Here is a 20,859-nt window from a genome sequence, read left to right as displayed (position 1 = left end):
ATTATTTACTGTATGCAAATGACCTAATAAGGATTGTAATTATGTTCCCAAATCAATCAAATAAATTATATCTAAAAAATTAATTCTAATATTTATAGTTCAGGGAAGGACAGAGAGGAGGAATTAGAAAACCAGTGATTTATTTTCTTGTAAACATTAGTGGATCTTATTACTTCTTCAGCCTCCTTTCCAATAATATGATATATACCAAGAAGTTGCAGAGTTCTAATTTTGGAAATATAAACTATTTTCAAGATAAAAACAAAATATGCATAAATATTTCACTTTCTATTGTTACCAATTTAATGGAAATATGCTAATTGTATAGTTTGCATGATATTTACATCAAATCTATAATTCTAGTTAATAGATATTTAGATAGAAAGTCTATTACTTTCTACAAAACAAAATGATGTGTAATTAATTTTTGAATAACCTGTGCCTGAAAAAAATCTTTGTCTTAAATTAATAATAATAGAATATATAAATAAATTTCAACTGAGCTTATAGAGCAAATATAATGTATAGAGCATATATAAAGAGTAATTTCAACTGAATCAAATTTCTGATTCTCCCATAGTTTAACTTCAAATTGTTTGGGAGTTGTATATTTAATTTTCACTGTTGAGGTGTTGGTTTGTTGGGTTTAAATTAACCATAGCAAAATTTCACATGCCAAAAATTATTTCAGTTTTCCACACTATAATTGGAGCATAACTGGACAACTTAATTAAAAGGAAATCTGTTTTTAGAGAGTAAATATTTAGTGAAACTTTGTATACCATAGGACATAATTTTCTGATGATGACTATGTAGAAATTGTTAAAATTAAAATATACACTATATATGGTGATAAATATGGTATGAATTTAATTGTTTTTTAAAGTTGTAAATATGAGCCAAAGCCATGCCTGAGAATCTGGGCAACAACTTAAATAGGCTTTAAAGATAAGAAAACTGTTTACTACTAATAATACAGACCTAGAGCTCATGCTATTTTGTAGCCAAGGTACAATAGATTGAAGCCCCTACTACTTCCAATATTAAAGGCTGACTAACACACTAGCTTCACTTCTAGGCAAACTGCTTTTAAAACTGAGTCTACTACCTTTTATTTGTTAAGCGTTTTGGCTACATCTTCCATTTGGAATCAGTATGCTTATTTGCAAAAAGAGCCAACTATTCTGCATTCCAGGAGCCATTGCAAATAAAAAAAAACAAAACTAAACTAAATTCATAGCAATAGTTAAAAAGTAGTTGGTAATAAATTCTTAATCTCTCAAACTGTGTTTTTTGTACTGACTTTTTCATTAAAAACTATTCTTATTAAACATTTTATGATTTCCATTAGCAAAATGTAATCTACCCTGGGCTTCATGCCCCCTTGTATGTCCACTTTATATAAACCTTTTGGATTTAATATCTTTGTATCAGGAAGTGGAAATCAGTTGCAGTTTCCTATTATCTTAACACATATCACTAATATAATAATAAAAATAGCAACAAAGTTACTACTGATAATAAATAATATTAATGATTGACATTTATTTTTCTAGATTACTAACACATGAAATTTTTCTAGACTTCACCTAAATGATAAGTGTTTTTATTTTATTTCTTCATTTTTAAAAAACATAAGTATTTATTTTTTCTGCAATATAGAAAGACTGAGGTTTTTATATTTTTAATTATTTTTTAAATTTAAATTCTTTATTGTTTAAAATATTACATATGTCTCATTTTCCCCCCATTGACCTCCCCATCACATACCCTCATCCCCCCACTGTCTGTGTCCATTGGTTATGCTTATATGTATGCATACAAATCCTTTGGTTGATCTCTTAACCCACTCTCCCACCCTCCCCTGCCTTCCCTTTGAGATTTGATGGTCTGTTTGATGCTTCTAAGTCTCTGAATGTATTTTTGTTCAGCAGTTTATGTTGTTCATTATATTCCACAAATGAGTGAGATCACATGATATATATCTTTCTCCAACTGACTTATTTCGCTTAGCATAATGCTCTCCAGGTCTATCCATGCTGCTGTGAATGGTAAGAGTTCTTTCTTTTTTATAGCATCATAGTATTCTATTGTGTAAATGTAATACCATTTTAAATCCACTCATCTGCTGATGGGCACTTAAGCTGTTTCCAAATCTTAGCTATTATAAATTGTGAACATAGGGGTGTATATACCTAATAAGGGTTTAATCTCCAAAATTTACAGTGAACTCATACAACTTAACAAAAGGAAGATAAACAATCCAATCAAAATACGGGCAAAGGACCTAAATAGACACTTCTCGAAAGAGGACACACAGAAGGCCAAGAGACATATGAAAACATGCTCAAAGTCACTAATAGTTTGAGAGATGGAAATCAAAACGACAATGAGGTACCATCTCACACCTGTCAGAATGGCTATCATCAATAAGTCAACAAACGACAAGTGCTGGCGAGGATGTGAAGAAAAAGGAACCTTGCGCACTGCTGGTGGGAATGCAGACTGGTGCAGCCATTGTGGAAAATAGTATAGAGTTTCCTCAAAAAGTTAAAAATGGAATTCCCATTTGACCCAATAATCCCACTTCTAGGAATATATTCCAAGAATTCAGGAAAAAAATATTTATTATTGATTTCAGGGAGGAAGGGAGAGGGGGAGAGAAATAGAAACATCAATGATGAGAGAGAGTTGCTGATCGCCTGCCTTCTGCACACTCCCCACTGGGGACCAAACCTATATCTTGGGCATGTGCCCTGATCAGGAATCCAACTGTAACCTCAGGGTTCACACTGGTTGGGCAATTTTTTTATTTTTTAATCCTTTCTTCAGGATATGCTGTCATTGATTTTTAGAGAGAGGAAGGGTGAGAGGCAGAGAGAAACACTGATGTGAAAGAGAAACATAGATGGGTTGCCTCCTGTACACCCCCCCCACCCCCGCAAAGATGGAACCTACAACCTTTTGATGTATGAGGTAATATTCCAACATACTGAGCCATATGGATAGGGCTAGTTTTTTTTTTTTTTTCAATATATTTTTATTGATTTCAGAGAGGAAGGGAGAGGAAGTGGGAGATAGAAACATCAAAGATGAGAGAGAATCATTGATCGGCTGCCTCCTGCATGCCCCCTCCGGGGGATCAAGCCCACAACCTGGGCATATGTCCTTGATCAGAATTGAACCTGGGAACTTTCAGTCCACAAACAGACATTCTACTCACTGAGCCAAACCAGCTAGTGCAGGGCTAGTTTTTGTTTTGTTTTGTTTTTTCTTTTTTTTATACTTAACAAATGAGAGAACTAAAATTTAAAGAAGTTTAAAAAATATATATCCCAGCTCACACTGCTGATATATGGCAAGGCTATTTGAACCAGTATGATCTCACTCCATGATTCATGATGATGATCATCAATCATGCAAAGAGGTCCTGCTAACCTAACAGTTTAACTCCCTCCCTGCCCACCGCTTGTACCTTCAACTCTCTGATCACTGCATCTCTAAATCACTGCATCTCTAAATCACTGCATCTCTAAATCACTGCCTCTCTAAATCACTGCATCTCTAAAAGTTCACAAAGACTCTGACTAACACTTTTGGTTTAGGCACATGAGATTGTGATATTGATTGGGTCATTTTTACAATTTCCACAACACTGATCATCATTTCCAGTCAACTACACCCAAGTGAAATGCAAAAGTGTCCTGCTCCAGTGTGAGGGTATCATTGCCTAAGTTTTATGTTAGATTGGGCACTACCTGTATTAACCAGCCATGACACAAAGCCTAGCACGGGGCTGGGAGACAAGGAGGGTAAGAATAGCCATTTATTCTGAGTCACATTCGTGTAAGACCTCTACATGTATTTCCCAAAGTCACTCTATAGTCAGAGAGAAACACTAAGTTCTGAAAAATGCTAAATTTCTAAAACTGTCCATGAAAGATGACCTGACTTATACTGCATTGTATTTCATCTCATGTGTGAAATTCCTATAATTATTTTATGAATTAAATAATTAAATTTCATTTTAATGTTTGTACTAACATTTTATTTTGTTAAAATATTCAATGTATATATCACAGATTTGTAAAAACTTTATCTCCCTTTTATTCATACCATTATTTCAGGGAAAAGGAGGAGGAAGAGGAGAAGAGAGAAGAGATGGGGTGGAGGAGGAGGAGGAGAGGAAAGGAGGAGAGGCAGCAGCATTAAAGGCCCCCTGGGATTCTCTCAGGACCTGCAGTATACCGCCTGGAAATGTTATGGCACCTCTGCTCCTTCTCAACAATTAAATGAGAAAAAAAATTAAAAAGGAAAGGAGATAAGGAAGGGAGAAATAAGGATGTCCATAATGCACGCTTGTGTCTCTGGGTAAAAGAAATTCCAGCTGAGGCAAGCACATATAGAAACAAATTAAATCATTATTCCAATTAGTCTGCATACAAAAGGCATTATCTTCAAGGTCAAAGGAAGTCACTATAGTGGTTTACACAATACAATTATTTTTAAAAACCCCAAACTGCCTTGCTGTGTAGCTACAAAATAATATAACTAATTTATTTTTTTACTTATTTCAAAGAATTAAGCATTTTGCAGAGCTGGTCCCAAGACATGTGGTGAAATATATGGACAACATAAAACAAGAAAATTCAGTGAAAAAAGCAATCAAGTTGAAAACACAATATTAAAAAATTATTTTCTAGTTGTAGCAGGGAATAAAAATTACCTATGGCTGTCACCAAAGACATCCAATATTTCTATGTATAGAAATTACAGAAATGTAGTAGGTAAAATTAACAACTTAGATAACTGAAAAATATGCAATGTTTTCAATGACATGACAAGTACATAAATTGTTGTTTAATCTCAAGGTCATTATAATTTTTTAGAGGCAATTCCCCACCCTCATACCACATGACGTTGAGACTTTTGCAAGATTCCCTGGGTCCCTATCTAATTCAATTTCCACTTATGTATCATGAAATTATAATAATTTGTTCCTGAAAGGGAAGGGTAGAGCAATTTCCTATACTGACTTCTGCAAAAGACAGAGGAAAGATAAGAAGCATCTAAGCTCCCCAGAACACAGTTATTTTATTACTAGAGGCCCAATGCACAAAATTCATGCAAGAGTAAGCCTACCTTCCGCTGGCTGCCGGCACCGGCTTCCCTCTGGCACCTGGGACCCGGGCTTCCTTTGCAGCCCCAGCTTAGTCCAAAAGGCCATCTGGAAGGATGTCCAGTCTAATTAGCATATTACACTTTTATTATTATAGATGTGGTTGTCTATCTTGTCTCTTGTTACTCTTGAAATTCTTGGTAGATATGGTCAACGAATGTTCAGAAGGCCCACTAGCATTCAGATGTTATCAGGAATAAGGACACAGTTCTCTTTCCTGTTCTCACTGTAAACACACATCTCACTTTCAGAAAAGAAATACCAAAAAGCATTAAAAATATAGTCTTTGGGACAACAACATAAATTAATACAGGGGCCCATGTGTTTACCTGTAGATTATTATCAAGGTTTCAGCTGTTTTGTTTATGGGAATTCAGATGCTAATATTTTGCTAAAAGCTTAAGCTTATTTAGACCAATGAAGAAAGTACATAATAACTTAAGAATTATGTGTGTCAATTTTGCATATCATGATTTAATTAAACAAACCAGTAACACTGCCAATAACTATGACAAGTAGTGATTAAATATGATCTAATGTACAAAGTGGGAAAATAAATATTATCAAATAGGGAGAACAAAAGTAAACTTTAAAAGTATATTTTTATTGATTTGAGAGAGAGAGAGAGAGAGAAAGGGAAAGGGATAGAGAGATAGAAACATCCATGGGCTGCCTCCTGCAGGCCTCCTACTGGGGATCCAGCCCACTACTCAGGCATGTGCCTGTTGGAGAGTGGGAATTTCTGAGCATGCTTACTACTACCATTCCAGAGAGGCCGTGGACTATGCCCCAGGTAGAGTTGTCCGTGCTGACACCAGGCCAGGCCTTGAGATACGGTCTCATGGCCCCTTCCCAGCACGTAGGCCTTCGTTCATAGAACACTGTCAGCTTTCTGAAGAACAGGATGACCCTGTGAATAACATGGTCGTCAATGGCATGATCCTGACGTTGCTTAGGAAAAACTGTTTTGTCTTGGGTTACTTGCTCTGCAAAAACAGGATGTGGTTAATGTGCTTAAAAGTGGACTTGCACAAAGGGTCGGGGTTGCTCTCTGGACTCCCTGCATAGAGAAAGGCAGAGCAGTCGCCGGCCGGCTGGCCGGCCAGCTGGCCGGCTAATAAAGGCTCCCTAAATTTTAATTTGGTCTGGACTCCAGTGGTCTTTTTTTATTTTTTTTAATATATTTTATTGATATTTTACAGAGAGGAAATGAGAGGGATAGAGAGCTAGAAACATCGATGAGAGAAAAACATCGATCGGCTGCCTCCTGCACACCTCCCACTGGGGATGTGCCCGCAACCAAGGTACATGCCCTTGACCGGAATCGAACCTGGGACCCTTGAGTCCGCAGGCCGACGCTCTATCCACTGAGCCAAACCGGTTTCGGCTTCCAGTGGTCTTTACTCATGTTTGCTCCACAACATTTGGAGGCCCCAGCGAGATAACCAGCCTTTGCCTGATCCTGTGACCAGAGCCCACCGGGGTCCCCGGACTCTCCGACCTAGGGGGAGATCTCTGAGAGACGTTCCTCAGCCCCGGGACTGGTAGAGGTCGGAGACCCCGCCTGCTAGATTTCCTGATTGACTCTGATTGGAGCCGTCTGGATCTGGTTCTTACCGGTAAGAAACTTATTTCTGGTTCTGGTTCTGTTCTGTGGGCACCCATCTGGGGTCTCTGGAAGGCTGGACACAGCGCTACTTCCGAGACCAGATCCCGGCGCACGACGGTGCTCGGTGATCCTCAGTCGGTTGTCTTTGTCTTTTGTTATTCTGTGTTATTGTGGTCTAATTGTCTCTATCATTAGAATGGGTCAGTCTGCTTCATGTTCTTCTGTCTGTACTCCTCTGCAATGTTTTTTGAAAAATTTTCAGGAATTCAAGCGGCGAGCGGATGATTATGGAGCCTCCGTTAAGGCTTTTGATTTATAGAAAGTTTGTGAGTGGGACAGGAACAGGGAAGTGCTGGTGCAGGAGCGCCGCCGCGTAAGTCAAAAACTCAGACTGTCTGGTATATAAATGTAAGTGTGAGGGTCTGTGTGAAGTGAAAGCTACTTTGTGCCATCTGGCTGTACACATGACAGTATTTGTTATCTCTTTCTGTTGTTTAATTTGTTTAAAGACAGTGCACCTCCCTGCTTTAGAGGGAAGACAGTAGAGAACTTTTAATTGCTTTTCCTTGATTTATAATTTTGCTGTGTTAGTTTAAAATTTTGGAATTCTAGGGTTAATTTGTGAAGGTTGCCAATCCAGAGAAGTTTAAACGAAGGCTTGTTGGGTTAAGATTAGTCATAATTAACTGCTTTGTAAGCTGCCTGTTCAGCCCTCCTAGCAAACAGAATCATGTAGTCCTGCGAACTGGGACCTGCCTGCCCTTCCTGATAGATTTACAGTAGGTTTCTGGGGGAGGAAGAGAGCCGAAAACTACTCCGGAGCAGGTGTGAGAAAGGGTAGAGGCGGTGGAATTCACTCTCAGCCTGTTGAGATAGAAAAGCCCTAGGCTGGGGGACAGGGAGATGGTTGGAGATATCAGAAGTGGTGAAGGTTGAGATCCACTGGAGTCTTGGAGTAAAGAAGGAAAATCTGGGAGGGAGAGCAGCTGTTCCTTAAGTGTAAAAAGCCTGGTTTTACAGGATCTCAGACTGCTTGCCTTATGTCCCCTGCTAAGGACAGAGTAAATGGTTAATGCAGAAAAGGGGTGGTGTCGTTGGGGAGAGCAGGGCGAGATAGGTTTTTGTTGATTTTGCTGGGTACAACCCGCTCTGCTGGCGTCCTTGGTTTCTTACTTATCTGAACTATGCTGGCAGAACACAGTGGATCTTCCTCTGCCCCGTAGTCTTCTCTTTAACCCTTCCAATAAAGAAAATCTCATTGTCCGAGCCTGGCAGGGTGGGGTTACTGGGTACTTCTTGGGCGGTGGTGGAATATTCAGCAAAGGAACTTTAAGATATAATATCTTTAGTGTTACAACTAGTTTAAGTTTTAAAAATCTCTGTCTCTCAAAAAGAAATATTTTTACCTGCTCTTAGTTTTATCACAGAAGGTCTAAGTCATAAATGTTAATCTAAGAAATTCTGGCTGTTTATTTTTAGGATTCATTACAAGATTGAGGTTTCAAATAATAAGGAATACTGAGTAGAAGGTCTGAGGCATGGTTATGCATCTTTAAAGGACATAGAAAGAAGGTTTGAAGGCTAATTTGGAAGTAAAAATTGATAAAGATTGTGTATGTGATAAGAAGGAGAAGAGAAATGTTATAAGGAAATTAATTAAATAATACAGGCCAGTAAGCCAGGAAGAGTAAATAATTTCAAGGAAAATTCTATCTTAAAGCAGGTCAGTATATTTTTCTCCTTAAATAATTCCTCTGAAATTTGGCAATACTTAATAGATAAATCATAGCAATACATTTCTTTGCATAAATTCAATAAGACCAGTTTATAGTAGTTTTATTAACCAAAAACTTTGACTGGAGTATCATGTTTTAAAGAGCCCTGCCTGAACTCTGAAGACTTGAAGCCAATAAGAGTGCCATGGAGAAAGCCTGGTATCCTGCTTGGTAGCCCTGAAAATACCTGGTGCTGGAGCATCAGGCCCATACCCTACCATCACTGGCGGTTGGTCAGAGTAGAAGGGGAGCAATAAGGGTGCCTTTGCGTCCCTGCGGGACCCCCACACACTCTGAGCCATGATGAGTAGGAGGGCTGAGATGGGCCTTGAAGCCTAGGGCATGGGCCCAGGTAGAGCCACTACAGGTGAGGACTTCACCTAACTCAGCAGATACTACAGGCAGGCCTGATGGCAGCTGGATGGCTTGGCTTCCTGGCCCTACGGGGCACATTAAGATTCAATCATGAAATTCTGGCAAAGGTAGTCAGTTACCATTCTTGTTATGTTTATGTAAACAATCAGGCCAAATTAAATACAATAGATAAATTAGTCTTGATTTGGCTCTTTTGATAAACGTGGGCGTAATTTTGAGGAGAAAAAATTATATTTCAATAGAAGTTATTAAAACTGAAAGGTTTTCTTTCCAGACCATTTGTTACAGTTTGTCTCTGCCAGGTCACAAGCCCACCTCCTTCTGTGCCCAGGCCTCATTGTCCCTCTGACAGACAGCAAGGATCTCTTGGCTCTGAGAGAAACTTCTGACCCGCCTCAGCAGGAAGTAGCTAGAAGAGCCCACCGACGTCCATTTTCCCTAAAAGAATTCAGAGCCAGGATCCTTGAGGTAATATATTAGGGAGTTAGACAGATATGAGCAAAGCAAGGACGATGGGCCAACTAGCACTGCCAGATGTAATTAAGTCTTTCCATCTCTACCTATGTGAGACAAGGGGACTCCCCAGAAGCGAGAAGGACCGAGGCTGCAGATAAAGCAGCCCGGGAGGCTGCCCTTAAACCAGTGGGGCCTCTACAGATTCTAGTGACTCTTCGAAACCCTGACCTACCCACCTCACCAGCTTACATGGAAACCCAATCTAGAAAAGCTGAAATCCATAACCAATCTTTACTCAAGTTCTTACAGGCTTTACAGTCCACCCAGAAAGCAGTCCAGAGGCATGCCTGATCTGGTCCATCCTTCCACCCTGGTGACTCTGTTTGGGTAAAGAAATTTGCCATGCAAGGACTGACTCCTACCTGGAAAGGACCACCTCCACAGCAGCCAAGGTCGACGGGATCCCAATGTGGCTTCATCACACCTGGCTTAAGACAGCCCAGGCAAAATAGAGAGTCCAGGACTCTTCGGACCCTCTAAAGATTAGTCCTGGCCCTCATTCCAGGTCCTTATCTTATAAACAGGCCTACTGACTTTATTCAGCAGAGAATTAATTCTATCAAGCTTATAGTCCTCATGGGTCAATATAACTCCTTCACCAACAATGACCCAAAAGAGTCAATGATTTGACTCATGTACATAAAACCAGTGGGGAATGTTGGAGAGTGGGAATTTTTGAGCATGCTTACTACTACCATTCCAGAGAGGCTGTGGACTATGCCCCAGATAGAGTTGTCCGTGCTGACACCAGGCCAGGCCTTGAGATATGGTCTCATGGCCCCTTCCAGCACGTAGGCCTTCGTTCATAGATCACTGTCAGCTTTCTGAAGAACAGGATGACCCTGTGAATAACATGGTCGTCAATGGCATGATCCTGACGTTGCTTAGGAAAAACTGTTTTGTCTTGGGTTACTTGCTCTGCAAAAACAGGATGTGGTTAATGTGCTTAAAAGTGGTCTTGCACAAAGGGTCGGGGCTGCTCTCTGGACTCCCTGCATGGGTAAAGGCAGAGCAGTCGCCGGCCAGCTGGCTGGCCAGCTGTCTGGCTAATAAAGGCTCCCTAAATTTTATTTTATTTTATTTTATTTATTTTTTTTTTTTCAAATTTTTTATTAAGGTATTATATGTGTACATATCTTACCATTGCCCCCCCCCACCCCACTCCCATACCTGCCCTCACCCCCCAATGTTTTGCATCCGTTGGTTACTCTTATATGCATGCATACAAGTCCTTCATTTGATCTCTTATTTCCCCCACCTCTCCCTAACCTTACCGCTGTAATTAGACACTCTGTTTGATGCTTTACTGCCTCTGTAACTATCTTTTGGTTCATCAGTTTATAATGTTTTTCATTATCCCTAAATGAGTGAGATCATGTGGTATTTTTCTTTCATTGACTGGCTTATTTCACTTAGCATAATGTTCTCTAATTCCATCCAGGTGTCTACAAATGGTAGTAATTCCTTCTTTTTTATGGCAGCATAGTATTCCATTGTGTAGATGTACCATAGTTTTCTGATCCAGTCATCTGCTGGTGGGCACTTAGGCTGTTTCCAAATCTTAGCTATGGTGAATTGTGCTGCTATGAACATAGGAGTGCATATATCCTTTTTGATTGGTGTTTCTGGTTTCTTAGGATATATTCCTACGAGTGGGATTACTGGGTCAAATGGGAGTTCCATTTTCAGTTTTTTGAGGAAACTCCATACTGTTCTCCACAGTGGCTGCACCAGTCTGCATTCCCACCAGCAGTGCACGAGGGTTCCTTTTTCTCCGCATCCTCGCCAGCACTTGTCGTTTGTTGATGATAAGGCTCCCTAAATTTTAATTTGGTCTGGACTCCAGTGGTCTTTACTCGCACTCGCTCCACAACATTTTTTTTTTTTTTTAAATTTAGGGACCCTTTATTAGCCGGCCAGCTGGGTGACTGCTCTGCCATTCTCCATGCAGGGAGTCCAGAGAGCAGCCCCGACCCTTTGTGCAAGACCACTTTTAAGCACATTAACCACATCCTGTTTTTGCAGAGCAAGTAACCCAAGACAAAACAGTTTTTCCTAAGCAACGTCAGGATCATGCCATTGACGACCATGTTATTCACAGGGTCATCCTGTTCTTCAGAAAGCTGACAGTGATCTATGAACGAAGGCCTACGTGCTGGAAGGGGCCATGAGACCATATCTCAAGGCCTGGCCTGGTGTCAGCACTGACAACTCTATCTGGGGCATAGTCCATGGCCTCTCTGAAATGGTAGTAGTAAGCATGCTCAGAAATTCCCACTCTCCAACAGTGCCCTGACCAGGAATCGAACCAGAGACCTCTTGGTTCATGAGTTGACTGTCAACCACTGAGCCACATCTGGGAGAGCTTTAAACTTTTTATTTTTTATTATCATCATTGAGAGAAAGATTGTGTGTTTCTGGTTTCTCTCAAAATAAAAAGATGTCATAGTAGCTAGACAGGTCCAGTGCATATGTGTTATCAGCAATCCAGACTGATAGAAAAGGAAAGGCTCAAAAAAGTTAATCAGGTTACTTTGGGAATTAATTCAGCTACAGTGCCTGGGTCTTACCCTCAAAGTTCAAGGGACTTGCATTAAGCCATCATGAAAATAAAATCAATTTAATCTAGCAAGTCAGACACAGAAAACAAAGAAAATTATTATTGAACCAAGCAGCAAAAGTTACTTAAACAGGATGATTGTCTTTCTGGACTGCCAGTCTGTTAAACAAAGAACTATGGCCAGGGATGAGAACAATGCAGAAAATGCTCTCTCTTTGGACACAAGGTTGGCAAGGCACAGGCAATCTCCTTCTTGGAGCCCCTGGCTCACTAGCCATTGCCAAGGAAGCTATTCCCAGCCCCACTGGCTGTTGTGCCAGAGGCTGTTGATGTTCCCTCAGCCTTGGCCAGAACACGTCGGGGGTTCAGTCTGCAGATGGACTGCATCAGCAATTCTAGCTGCTGTGCTGTCCCCATACTCTTGTATGTATTATTCAATTGCATGAGTGTAGGTTTCTGAGTTTTAAATTCCTTGCAAGGTATGTCTGTGGTTGCCATCTGGAAAAATGGCATCCAATGGGTAAAAGTCACCACTTCATTTCCCTCTTTCAGTTATTTATTGCAAAAGGCTAGAAAAGACCAGTGTTGACACTAGGACAATTAAATAGTTTCTACCCAAATCAAGGATGCAGCCCTGGCCGCTTTGGTTCAGTGGATAGAGCATCAGCCTACGGACTGAAGGGTCCTGGGTTCGATTCTGGTCAAGGGCACATGCCCAGGTTGCGGGCTCGATCCCCAGTAGAGGGCGTGCAGGAGGCAGCCAATCAATGGTCCTCTCTCATCATTGATGTTTCTATCTCTCCCTCTCCCTTCCTCTCTGAAAGCAATAAAAATATATTTTTAAAAAAACAGGATGCAACACAATGTTTATGTTTTCCTTTAAACCTAATAGAAATACTCACATCTCATATATCATATAGCATATAAACAAAAGTGTTATATATTTTTAAAATCTTATATAACAATGTAATTATCTCCTTTGACTTGCACATAAAAGATGGTGAGTGAATATCTGTTGAATAATAAATTCATTCATAAAAATACTGCTATGAACTTATTTAATCCCACAAAGAAAGCTCACATGCCAGCTTCCTGAACAGATGTCACTGACTGACTATTGATTATAAGAATTAGGTCAAATGGTATCCATTTATTCATTCATGCAGTACCTATAGAGAATTTGGTTTTCAACAGTAACCATTCTTAAGGGAGGAGATAGAGGAATAAGCAAAAATAAATAGATTAATAAAAACCTTCACCCTCATGAGCCACACAATTTAGTAGCATAGACAGATGATAATTAATTAGAATATGATACCTGGCTCTGTGAATAAGTAAAAATAAACATTCCTTAGCACTGGAATTTAAAGAAAAATGGATATCATTCTGCTCAATATGTCTAAAAATAATTTGCTGTTTTCTGTGAAGGAGTTTTCAGGAACTTGTTTTAAGGACAGTGTTTGGGGTTAGGGAGATAGTGAACTTTATTTCCCTCTCATTTCTATGTGGTACCTTAATTCCCCTAACACTTTCCAATTTGAGGGCATTTTACCATTTTGTAAAGTGATATCACTAAAGTTATACCCCTCTTTTTTTTCTATGAAGCTTTATAGAGGTTTCAGGTGAAGTCATGAAAATTATAAATATTAATAGCCAGAAGAGTGGGCAATCTATGCATTAAATTAAACAATTTTGTAATTTTTAAATGCGCACTAACTTTATGCACATACTTAAAACCGCAAGTCATTTAAGCCTAGATAACAGATTTCAAATATAGTATTCAAGCTATTTACTAAAGGCTAAATGAAATGTCTTCCATGTCATTTTATGGCAATTATGTGATACAGAGGAATAAGTTCTAGGAATTTTTTACTAGAAGTGAAATTTTCATACCATTTCTTATTCACTTGCAATATAGGACTTCATGATAAAATATGCTTTCTTTTAAAGTCTAAAATTAAATCCATATAACTGTGAGGCATACCTGCTTGTCCTTTGAATTTTTGGGTGAGCACATGCTTAAAGATAACTTAGGCCAACCTCCCCATTTCTAGAGATCAAGAGCTAAGTCTCAAAGCAATTACTTCCAGAAATAAAACCAAAGTCCTGGTCTTCTACATTCAGCTCAATATTAATTCTAGGATAGCATGCTGCCTTGCTAGCTTCATGTTGTCTTTGGTATGTAACACTGCTGGATCAGGAAAAATGGTAGTGCATCATAGTACATTAAGAATTAAGAAGGCAGAGAAAATTTGCTCTTTGACACAGGAGAAGATACATTTTCAATGTATCCTTCAACCATCAAGTTTCAAATTAACTCTATACTCTTAGAGGTAAATAAAACATGATGTGGTAGAAAGAGCATAGGCCAACATAAGACATGGATTCCACTTTGAAGCTTGCCAGCTTGAAAGAATGAACAACCCCTTCCACCCTGAAGGCATTATTGCCTCTTCTATAGAACTGGAAGACTGAGTTAAGTAGATATAGTTAAGCTAGCATGGCATTGAGTGTTTTTCATATATATATATATATATATATATATATAGAATAGCTTCAAGTCTCTTAAAGTGGGCCATGTTATTTTCTCACTTATCCAAGTACACACCAAGTCACTCTCCTTTATTTAGTGCATATAAATGAAAGTGAACGATGTTATGCAAAACGGTGCTATCTTTATTACAATGCAAAATAGCAACTGTTTCTATTAGCGAGCAGTTTACCCACATGATATAATTGTTTCTAACTGTAGAGAACACATGGCTTGGGGATCATGAATTTTTAATGGATTTTGAGTTTTAAAGGCACTGGGATAAAAATAGATGCTGGAACTGTCAAGCAATGTTGATTATGCATTAAATTTTGCCATGCGTCAGAAGGATAATATGTCTCTATGAATTCTGCTTCTCCTTCTCATTATCTACATCCTACATCATTAACTTTTAATGAATCTGGCTTTTATTTGCTGTGCCAATGTTGGAAAGGTTCTTTTTTTTTTTTTCCTCCAATGCCTAGCACTTTTGAAAAAAACAGAGTATTTTCCTTTGGTCTGCAATTCATAATTACAGCTGGGTTTTATTCCTTTGAGTTTGTTCTAGTATAACTGAAAAAAGAAGGATACGGATAGTCCTTGGTAAAACATCTCTTTGAGAATTTTCCATCAAACCATCATACCCTAAATGCAAGAAAAAAAAAAAAAAGATGTTGTTTTTCCCCCCATGAAAGCTAGGGAGATTATGTCCTGACATAAATTTTTTGGTGCCCAAGAAAGCCTAGAACAATGTGTATCCACATGCTAAGAACTGAACGAGTTTTTCTCAGACATCATGGGTTCAGACAATATGACATGGCATCGGGGGAATATATATATAGAATTGGGGTCTATCTCATTGATTCCTGCCTTAAACCGGAGAATGGCTTCTTTAGAGCAGTGATACATAAAATTACATCTGCCTTGATCTACGTTATGGACACTGAGCAGATTGATTTAAATTGAGGATGACCATGGCATGGGGCCTGACCTACTGATATAAAGGTACGTGGAAAAGTATTATTTGTAACTCTTCTATATACGAAAAGGTTGACTAAAAAGGTAATCTCCAAGAGCATGGGACATGATTGGGCACATGAAGAAGGTAATTATCACCACAGAGTTCCCTCTCCCTACTGAGACCCGCCTATGTGGCCCAAGCTTATTGTATTTCAGTGAGCTCTGCTGCCGAGAGCTGGGGAATCTACAGTCTTACTCAATTCTTTGATCTTGAAGTAGACTGGGGAACACTGTTCTGTCCATGGAAGCCCCATGATGGCCACCAAGCTATGCAACCATGTGTATGTAGGGATGGACTAGGATTTTTCTTACAAAAAAGTGCCCACAAAAAGTTTTCAATCCAATATACACGGTTAAACTTGTGTTTCTAGCCTAAATGCCTTTACAGTGTGTTTCACAGATCTGAATAGTTTCACACAGAACCATCAGAGGATATCAGGGGAAGAGATGGCAGTTATAGGACCTGTCCCCTTTGAAACAGAGCAGCTCTATTATTGTTTGTTCCACATAGTAGGACTCCCTAAAATTAAAATTCAAGAAAGATTAACTGGAAAAAATAAAACTTGATCTTCTCTTCTAATGCTGTCAAAAGGCCTCAGCTCTGTTAAATCATATCCTGCCTTTCCTCAGTATATCGGTGTGCCTTGTTGAGGCTTTGCTTAGTTTAATGCAAGGCCTCAGGCTGTGGTGCTATAGGGAGCAAGTTGCTGGTTTGGGGACAATCTCCTGCTGCCTTCCTTTCAGGAACCTCAGTCTTCTTTATTACCAATTCACCTGCTTCTCCATATCAGTCATATAAACCCCCTCCTCCATCTTGTACCAACAGGGATTAAAGAGATTCAACTCATTTGTTTTCTGAATCCGATAAGGCAATTGTAAAAAAAAAAAAAAAAAAAAGCCTTGCTTGCCCCAAATGGAGATTAGTGCCAACTGAATAATAGTGTTCACAGTTGATAAAGAACAAACTATTTTCCTATCCCCAGGTTAAAAATAAGCATAATTTTCTCAGTCTACAGATAGAATATAGTACTACTGGCAAGAATTTTGAAGAATATGTGGGAAGATTTAGACATTTGGATTTTGATGAAAGAGTGGCAGACTCAGTAGGATTATGCCATAGTAGTCATCCCACTGAGAACTGAGAGCGCCGGCCCCCCTCACCCCCCACCAACACTGACTCCCTCCTGAACAGTCCTCCCTGGCTCTCTAGTGTGCTGACCCACCTCCCTGGGCATTGTTCCTCCTCCTCTCAGAGAAGCACTTAGATGATGCTGTATAAAACAGAGTGTCCTATCAGGTGACACCACTTCAACACTTTCAGGCATCCTCAAACTGCGGCCCGTGGGCCACATGCGGCCCGCCAAGGACATTTATCTGGTCCGTTGGGTGCCGCTGCCTGTCCTGCTTAGCAGCCGACTCGTCCCAGGCCCGCCGTGCGCATAGGAATTTGTTCATACTTTTTTTTTTAAAACTATAGTCCGGCCCTCCAATGGTCTGAGGGACAATGAACTGGCCTCCTGTTTAAAAAGTTTGAGGACCCCTGCTTTATACTCATGCCCATTATTTTTCAAGCATCCATTTATATTGGTAGAATCTTCATCAAACTCCAGAAGCAATGAGAGGAATCTGTGATTACATATCATGGTCAATGGAATCATCTCATCTCTCCTTTTTTTTTTTTCTTTTTTCTTTCTTTTTTTTTCTTTTTTTTTTTTTGTAATTTATCTTTATTGTTGAAAATATTGCAGTTGTCCCCTTTTTTCTCCTTTGACACTCTCCTTCCCTCTCCTGCCCCTTCCCGATCTGTTTTTAAATGTATCATGACCTTGGTCATGAAATCTACCTATCCTTTCTTGGCTAAAAATGGAATAATCAAAGGCAGAGAATTAGGCATAACAAAACACTGATCATTAGGCAAATCTTTGCTTTTCTCATAGTGCATGACCTCATAAGTCAATTTGCTTCTCCCGCATTCAGTTGTCTTAATTGCAAATGGGGAGCAATTTGGTGAAATATTTTTTCTGGATATAGATTTTAGTATTTTTAAATATATTTTATCGATTTTTTACAGAGAGGAAGGGAGAGGGATAGAGAGTTAGAAACATCGATGAGAGAGAAACATCGATCAGCTGCCTCCTGCACACTCCCCACTGGGTATGTGCCCGCGACCAAGGTACATGCCCTTGACTGGATTCAAACCTGGGACCCTTGAGTCCAAAGGCCGACACTCTATCCACTGAGCCAAACGGGTTAGGGCCTGGATATAGATTTTATATCTCATTCTGATTGGGAGCAAGAAAAAAGGTTTGAAGATGAGATTTAGGAATAGCTTCACTTGACAGTCCTTAAAGCAAAAACAGGACTAAAACTGGCCAGATCAAGAACAGACTAATCCTGGTGGGGGAACAATGTTAGTTCAAGCACATAGGTGGGAAGCACAGGTCACCTCCAAGCCAATGCCAAACTTAGACATTTTTTATCTATATGTGATAATGTATTCATAAAGTTAAACTCATCAATTACTAAGAGATTATGAAAGCTAAATTTATTCAATATAAAAGACAATTTTTTATATATAGTTTTACATAGAGCATCAATAATGCTCTATTTAAATTGTTTTAAAAGGAGCATCAGTAATATAAAATGGAAAACATAGTCTTAAAAATGCATTTACTTTTCCAAATTGAAAGTTGACAACCATATGGTGGTCCCCAGAATGTTTTCTTAAACATTACAAGTCCATAAAAAAAAAAAAAATCTCAGAATCACTGTTGAAAAATCAAATAGCAAACAGTCCTGGTTGGAACTCCAGCCTCTTGGGTCGACTCTAAGATTAATAATATAGAATTTGAAGGTCAGGAATGTCAAGGTAACTGTTACTATTATCTCTGTTTTATTAAGGAAGAAATAAAGGCTCAAAGCAGGCAAGTTCTTTTTCCAAAGTTTCATAGTCACTACTTTATGACTTCAAAGCCTATACTTCTAATGACTTTGAAATAGGGAGAGGTCAAGAATTTTAATTTCTTACCCAGTGGTATTGGTGAGAGCAGTGCCATTGAGCTAGTGAGGGTAGAATCAATGTTGCTTGGTATTGTGGGGGAACAATAGAAGGTCATTTAGATCAGGGTGAATTTCAAAAACGTTTCTATAAAGCAAGATCACATTGGTTTGTAGATATATGTAATGCCTCGATCAAATTTGAGCTATTGTTATTTAAAGATATTATTGATGCTTTACTTTTTTTTAATACTGTGAGGGATACTATAGTTTCTTAGAGGGAAGGTGGGGGTGGGTGAGTGGGAAGAGATCAACCAAAAAACTTGTATGCATATATGCATAACCCATGGACACAGACAATAGGGTGGTGAAGGCCTGGGGCAGAGGGTTGGGGCAAGCTGGAGGGGGTCAATGGGGAAGAAAAGAGGACATATGTAATACTTTCAACAATAAATATTTATATAAAAACAATACTGTGAGGGAAAACAACCTGTAGAAGAAGTGGAAATAGAGGAGTAAAATGAAATAACTAAAGCAGTATTATCTATAATAAAGCTAGAAAAATGCTAATGAAATGGCATATAGACATTTCAGACAAATGTCACTTAATCTCTCCAATCCATCCCTCAGTGGCTATGTGAAGTTGGTAAATGATGAGTGTAAATGTAAAAAATAAAACCATGCAGGTTCTTAGAAGAAACCATGGGTGAATTCCCCTTCAAACCAGCATAGGGAAAGACTTTCTAACTCTGACTCGGCCTCCTTTTTCTTTCTTCTGGCAACACTAATTTTGCTTTAGGGCAGTGGTCGGCAAACTCATTAGTCAACAGAGCCAAATATCAACAGGACAACGATTGAAATTTCTTTTGAGAGCCAAATTTTTTAAACTTAAACTTCTTCTAATGCCACTTCTTCAAAATAGACTTGCCCAGGCCGTGGTATTTTGTGGAAGAGCTACACTCAAGGGGCCAAAGAGTCTCATGTGGCTCGTGAGCCGCAGTTTGCCGACCACTGCTTTAGGGGATTACAGGTGAGCTGCATAAAACTTTCAAAACTTCTCTGCCAAAACTTGGGCCTGTGAATGAAGCTAATCTGGTCAGGCTTTCTCCCTTTGAATTTAAATCAGATATAATATTTGTGGTTATATTCTTAAAGCATTAAATAGAAGGGAGTACAAATTACTCAATTGCTCTCCTCCTTCAACAGCAGAGAGCAGTAGATTATCCTCATATGGAGAGATTACATCTGGGCCAGAGAGGGAGGGAAAAAATAAAATGCAAAAAACACACTTGGAAGTTTTGTAGGTACTCGGGAGTTTGCAATGTGACAATTTAGATTTTGAAGCAAGTGGCAAAGTTAGAAATAGTAACTAATAGAAGCAGTAGAAGGCATGGATGTTAGAAACATGGATGGATGATGAGTTGTGTTTTAAGGATTTGGGGGATATTGAGAACAGAGCATTTATACTGATGTAAGTATGTAAAATTATACAACATTTACAGTGAACAACAAATAGGGCAAGATAATGGACATGCTAGGACTGATCTGGTCAGTGGTTCTTATCTTTTATGGGCTCTTGATACACTCAAAGTGGATGAAAAATTGCATAAGTGAAATGAAAATGCAATTATCTAAAAATTAAGGACAGGGAACTTTGCAATTTTGCACTAATCAGTCATTTAATTTTCAGGGTTGTGTTAGGATATCAGTGAAATAATTCACTATGTTGACCAAGTTTTATTGATAATCCTGAAACAAACTTCTTACTTGCATATTCCTTATAACACATGCTATTAAATTTCAATTACTGTTAATTACAGCAAGTTGTAGACTTCATTATATATTTCACTAAGCATAATAATCAAGCCACAGATAGGTCTAAAACAAGACAAAAGGAATAAAACAATGGGCTAAAAAGGACTAAAGATGGAGTAAAGCATAGGTACTTTTAAAAAGAAAACCACAGAAATGAGAGAATGGAAGGTCTGAATGTCAGATAATAGCAATACAATAATAGCATTAAAGATTTTTGAGGTTGTGTAAGTATTCTGAGGTAGTGCAGGTATGCCTGAGAAGGGTAAGTCTTGGTATGCAATCATAGTTGTGTATAGAATGAATTATGTTGAAATCGTGTTTATAAGAACAAGAGAATGCTGGTTTGAATAACAAGGTCTTTCAAATGATGGGAGAAGCTGGGAGAGATAGGAAGTCTGTGAACCAAATTTTGGGGTGAACTAGAAGGCTGGGAAATGACAGTGATGAGGAATACCATGAAAGTTCTTCACTGCATCTCTGTTC

The sequence above is a fragment of the Plecotus auritus genome, assembly GCF_963455305.1.
Source record: "Plecotus auritus genome assembly, chromosome: 8".
NCBI classification, from domain to species: domain Eukaryota; kingdom Metazoa; phylum Chordata; class Mammalia; order Chiroptera; family Vespertilionidae; genus Plecotus; species Plecotus auritus.
The sequence above is the reverse complement of the archived record's forward strand: the minus strand, read 5'-3'. Positions refer to the sequence as shown.